The sequence below is a fragment of the Uranotaenia lowii genome, chromosome 3 (genome assembly GCF_029784155.1).
Source record: "Uranotaenia lowii strain MFRU-FL chromosome 3, ASM2978415v1, whole genome shotgun sequence".
Taxonomy (NCBI): Eukaryota; Metazoa; Arthropoda; class Insecta; order Diptera; family Culicidae; genus Uranotaenia; species Uranotaenia lowii.
In genome coordinates this window covers 289,769,167-289,774,170 of record NC_073693.1, presented here as the reverse complement: position 1 = coordinate 289,774,170, position 5,004 = coordinate 289,769,167, and the positions used below count along the sequence as shown (strand labels likewise).

The window sequence follows — 5,004 nt, the reverse complement described above, 5'->3', positions numbered from 1 at the left end:
GCCATCTAGGACCGATTATTTATTTCAACGACGTGTCTCGATGGCCACAACTTTGCTATGCTGATGACCTAAAACTATTTTACACCATAAACGACCACGACAACATTAATTTCCTGCAATGTCAGTTAAACCTCTTCGCTGATCGGTGCGACATTAACTGCCTGGCTTTAAACCGCAGCAAAGTGTAGTCATCAGCTTTTCTCGTAAGCGGCAGCCTTTAATTGCAGAGTACTTCTTTGGAGGCGAGCCCATCGCACGTGTGAATCACGTTAACGATCTTGGCGTAGTCCTGAATCAGCGTCTGGAATTCAAGGCACATACCAACTACGTGATTGACAAAGCATCCAGAAGTCTCGTTTTCATTTTTAGAGTGCCGGAGGACTTCAAGGACGTGTATTGCCTGAAAAGCCTATATTGCAGCATTGTTCGCTCCATCCTTGAATACGCATCAGCAGTCTGGTGCCCCTACTACCAGAATAGTGTTGATCGGCACGGGGCTATCCAGCGACGATTCTACCGATACGCCCTTTGACACCTGAACCGGCAAAACCTTTTCGCTTGCCAAGCTATGAAAATCGATGCCGCCTCATAGATATTGATACCCTTCAAGCCCGCACGTGCCTCATTCGTCGCCGATCCCCTGATATCGCGAATCGACTGTCCAACGCTACTGGAAGCTATTCCGCTTAGTGTACGACCCCGTAGTCTTCAGGATCAGGATCTTCAATTGTATATTCCCATACGAATGAACAATTTCGGACCAACAGCGCCCTCATCGGCCTTGAGAACCACATAGTTCGAGTTAAATGCTTTGTTTTTTAATTTTAATTTTAATTTTAAGAAATCATTTGGACCAATATGTGATCCGTTGAGCAGAAGTAAATAACACAAAATAAGTCCCCTTGAGCATAGCAATAATTTTCGTTATTTATCCAGCAAACTGAAAATGCTTTCGAACGTTAATCAGCTATGATTTAAATTACATTTGGCAGATTCATGCCTCCCAGTAAACAAGTTTCATTGTTTTGAACTACCATTTGCCAAATGTCCACGGAGCGGGGGTAGGTGGGCAAAATCTAATTTTTCTGTCCTCGTGATATCTGAACGACCCCTTGTTTATTTTGTTCATCTTAATGCATCGGAATGATGAAAGGTACCAACAACCTGCAAGGTGTATTCGATCCGAGAGATGTCTTTTTTTATGTCGTGCCTACCCCCTGGTTTTTCTTTCGCCTTCATCTGCATGGTCCCCCCAATTTGCCGAATGGGAGCGAAAGAATGCCGGTTTATTTTCGCGGTCGCTGAACGCGTAACTCAATGGCGCTCATGATGATTGTGATGACGGTTTCACTGACGATCGTCAGCGTTTCGCGTCCGAAGAGGGTAACAACTTCGCGTAGATCTCTTTAGATACTTGCGGTGTAGCAGCTCTGTTTTCGCGTGTGGGGTTCACTTTCCTCAGCTGCTGGAGGTAACTGTAACATTAAGTCGAACCGAGGAGGTTTTTTTTACTACTTAACGTGAATGATATCAACCGCAAGTTCCTCTTTCGGGTGATTCCATTTCGTTGCAAATATTTGCAATCGTCAGAAGCTTGTTGTTATTGAACGGTAAGCAATGAAGGTGACGGTTCCGGATCGCTGCCTTCATGTGCCGATGGCGATTGTGGTGAAAAAACTGGAACACCCGACGCAAATCCATGGAGGTATCAACCGAGACCGACCAACTGGGTTGGTAAAGGTCAGACTTATCGGGGCGAAAACGTGCTGATTGTTTCCTCAAATCAATCCCCGGCTCAATGAGGTGTGGTGCCTCTTAAAGTAAATTCTCTGCGCCAATTTGTTTTCTTTTATTTATAGATAAGAAACAGCGCAATCAAAATAAACAACTCGAAGAAAGGTTCCTTTAAAAAATTGACTTATAGATAGGCTTATACTCGTTTAAAAAAGTGAAACGCAAGATGCCAGAGCTGTTGCATATTTTCCCGATGCAAGAGCTAAACTTGTGTAGGTACCTTCCCATAAAAAAAATTGAAACCAGACAGACGGACTGAGGGTGGTACACCTTTGTTCGACAATGGAAGGTGCGTCCCGTCCCGTCTACTACTGGTGAGGTTGTAATTCATTATGAGCTATGGCTTGAACCTGAACGTTACTCATACCAGCTAGTTGGTTGGCTGCAGACAGAGAACGTTCCGCGTGTGGGGGTGTAGACTGGCGGATACTTTCGACTGTGTGGCCGGCTAGCCATTATTATTGAGATGCAAAACAGGAAGTTCTGGTCAGCTTGTTTCCTTGATCCGTCCGTTTCTCTAAACTAATATGGTCTGGGACTGCATTGTATCGACTGGATTTATGACTTGTACTCGCCACTACGGGGAACTGTTTTGCGCTTGATAATTTTTGTATTGAAAATAATGCAAAAGTGAAGCATTTTTTCAATTATTGGAACTAAAAAACATATCGATTCTTTCTTATATTGAAAGTGTTATGGAAGTTGTGGAGCTTATAGTGCTTATAGATCGCTTACTGGAGTTAGGGTGTTTCAAGCGAACTCAGGCCAAGTGCCGTCTCACAACACAATTATATTTAATTTTTAATACCTAAATTTAAATAATTCTAGAGAATCCTCGAATTCAGATATTGACGTCTTTTTTGTAGTGGAGTGTCTTGTATTCTTACACCCACAAATCAGACTCTACTCCAATAATGAACTTTCTCGGATGTGGAATTATCGGTATAAGATTCTATGCCGAACCGACATTAACAAGCTTTCTAATAACTGACGTTGTCCTCCTCCCAGTGCAACTGCATTGCAACCGCATTTCGCCATAAGAAAAGTAAATGAAACTCATAAGATTAACTTATGACTGACATTAACTTTTTTAATTAAAATCTTTTTGAAAGAGGAGGTTTCGTTTTTCATAAGACAATCTTATGATTTTGTGAAATCATTTTAAATTTCATAAAATTGTACTAAAAAAACAGGAAATGTCACAAAAATATGGATTTTTTTCCAAGACATTGACATATCTTGAATTCTATCACTTTTTATTCATCTTTTTTTTTTCAAAATCGTGACCAAAAACAAAATGCAAAAAACAAAGTTAAAAAAGATTATTTGTTCGCTATCCTCGTTGTAGAACTTGAAATTCTCCCACAGAAGCAGCAGATACGTCAGTTGTTGGCGGATTTACGGAAAAAAAACTTGATTGAAATTCCGTTACCGGCTTCGGACTTTAGGTGTTGCGTGGGATTATAGCCCACAGATTGGGTTTCTAGTTTGAGCGTGTAGAGAGAGGGCGATAAACGTCAAAAGAGAAGAAACGAAGAAAATCGTTAGCGTTTTGTAACGGTCGTGAAAATTTTTCCTCGCGTCAGTAAAACTGCTTAAAAGTTGGCAAAATATTATATTCGGAGTGAATTAGGCTCGATTAGTTCTTTCATTGAGTAAGTTGTTGCCTTTTTTATAATTATATTGTACATGGGAGAGTGGGGAATCATGGGCCACTTTTTTTCGTTGTTCCATAACTTCTTTATTATAAAAGATAAAATGAAAATAAAAAATGGTATGGTTTTCTACATTTTCAAGGTATCATAAGGTATTTTTTTTTAAATTTTTTAATAAGTTATTTTCTCCAAATTCTGACTGTTTGAAAAAAAGTAATATTTTTTGGATTTTGAAAAATGGTGGGGAATCGTGGGCTACCAAATCCAAAATGACCAAATAACATGCAAAGTTTATGAGTTGACCCAAAACTGTGATTTCCTAATTCATTTCGTTATTTAAAAGCAATTTCAGATGATGAAATAAAAAAGAGAGCTGCGTATGATTGCATAGATTCCAAAACCCGTTTTGGCAAAATTTCTTATACAGGATGGACAAAATATTTTTCATAACTCTTCATTTGGCATAAGAAAACTTTACAGATAGGTAAAACGTATTTTAAGTTCTGAATGTGTATAAAAACATAAAAATATAGGTGATTCAAGATGTGTGGCCCACGATTCCCCACAAGCTATGATTTGCAAATTGGTTGCGTTTGTGTGACTTATTGATGTTTCATCAAAAATTCCTTTTCCACGTGAAAGATCATGAAAAAACTAAGATCATAAGCGCATGAGCATATTTTTGTTATGCACTTCAGGTTCCCCATTGATGAAATTAGCGGTGTTTTTTTAATTATGTAAGTAAATTTTTCTAACTTTTTTAGCTTGATAAATAAAAGAAGCATATGATGCGTATTTCAGTAAACAACATATAGGAATACATGCTCACGCAAAGCGACGACGATGACAGTTGGTTTGAGATTTTTATCTCAACACACATCTGAGATATTAAAAGTGGCCCACGTTTCCCCATGGGCCACGATACCCCACTCTCCCCTACTAATTAAATAATCCTCCAGATCCAGCAAATCGCCAACTTACGTTGTTGAGGCGTGTTTTCGGCAAAGCCACTGGGGCTTATTGATTGGATAAAATTGTCCTATTGCCAAGTAAGTTTCTTCTCGCCGGATAGATTTATAAATTACTAAATTTATTATTGTAAACAGGCGCTAGGCAGTTTGCTACCGTAACCTGGCACTCGAGTAGAGCGGAAGTTAGTAGGGGAACTATTTGTAAGTGACAAATTTATTATTGTATTTCCCTAAATTTAATAAAAACGCTTTTGCAGTTGAGTCCTGTCGAGGGCAGTTTCCCGTCATTAAACGGCATTAAGTCTATCCGAAACAGACTACAAAAAACCCAAACATTAGGCTTTTCGCTTTTGGTCAGTCAGTGCATTGAAGTGAAGACAAAAATTTCGAAAATTCAAAGTCTATGAATATTTCCATCATATTTTTGACAATCACAAAAAATGTCAGAATAAATTTTATTATACACTTATGAAAAACCACGCCTTATGAACCGCTTTTTTGAGTCCAAAATAACCTTTTTTTATGAATTTTTTTTTTCATAAGATGTTCTTATGAAAATCAAAAGAAGCAGCAGTGTAAAAATA

The 5,004-nt window shown here is 38.7% G+C and overlaps 1 long non-coding RNA gene across 1 annotated transcript; it reads left to right on the top strand.

Moving 5' to 3' along the window:
* The first annotated feature begins 3,319 nt into the window (after positions 1 to 3,319).
* Positions 3,320 to 4,627, top strand: LOC129751138 (uncharacterized). The gene is made up of 3 exons (XR_008738618.1): positions 3,320 to 3,449; positions 4,409 to 4,498; positions 4,556 to 4,627. It is a non-coding gene; the product is annotated as an uncharacterized LOC129751138 (long non-coding RNA).
* Positions 4,628 to 5,004: the final 377 nt, after the last annotated feature.